The 823-nt window shown below is 37.1% G+C and overlaps 1 long non-coding RNA gene across 1 annotated transcript; it reads left to right on the top strand.

The window, feature by feature from the left end:
* LOC145125165 (uncharacterized) lies at positions 1–590 on the top strand. The gene is made up of 2 exons (XR_013715841.1): positions 1–179; positions 314–590. It is a non-coding gene; the product is annotated as an uncharacterized LOC145125165 (long non-coding RNA).
* The last annotated feature ends 233 nt before the right edge of the window (positions 591–823 follow it).

Below are 823 nucleotides of genomic sequence, written 5' to 3'. Positions count from 1 at the left end.
GAATGATCACAAGTCCAGGTGTAAATATGTAAATATAATCACAATTCCGCCTTATCGATTCCAAATCTCAACAATACTCTACGTTTTGGGGACGACGTCGAAGAGAGGGAGCAAAATGTCAACCGGAGAAGAGAAGGGCCCAAAGCTTCTGCGGCTGTTATATCTGGTCGGCGCCGGAAGTAATTCATCGTTTCCTCCTCCTCATTCATCCTTTTCCTACATCTATAAATCCATATGCGTGTAAAATCAGTAATTTGATTTAGAATTGCCTTCGCTTAATCAAAAAACCTGATTGGGTAATTGGTTGTATCAGTCCTCTGTACGGCTGCGTTCAACAAGTGGAGAGGTATCAGAAAATCTGCGTTGCGACATCAACGGCACCGGCGATTGTTGGAGGAGCCATCTAAAGCCGTTGATTGATTAATCGCACTCCATGTTAGGGCTTCGTATCGATCCTATCGGCGTCAGGAAACGATTTCTTCTCTAATCAACAATTTTGTTATTTCGTTTGCATTTGGGTTTTGGATTGAATCGTTTCGTGTTGGTTTTTGTGTTGGTCGGATCTTGAATAAATACACCAAAAATGTCAATATTTTGATTTTTTTTTTTTTTTTTTTTTTAATGTTCTTTCTGGTATGAGTTTTAGAAAAATTAATTTGGTTTAACAAGAATCGAGTATCTGAAATGTTCGATTTGGTGAATTTATGTTTGATTGAAAGTTTGAAACTGCTGAAGGCAGATTGCATAGGAAAGGGTGTTTTTCTTTTGGTAACATAATTTTAGAACCAATATTTGAATTTAGAAACAAACACTTTTTATTAGA

Source organism: Lactuca virosa, chromosome 7, assembly GCF_052849685.1.
Source record: "Lactuca virosa cultivar CGN04683 chromosome 7, Lactuca_virosa_CGN04683_v6, whole genome shotgun sequence".
Taxonomy (NCBI): Eukaryota; Viridiplantae; Streptophyta; class Magnoliopsida; order Asterales; family Asteraceae; genus Lactuca; species Lactuca virosa.
The sequence above is the reverse complement of the archived record's forward strand: the minus strand, read 5'-3'. Positions and strand labels throughout refer to the sequence as shown.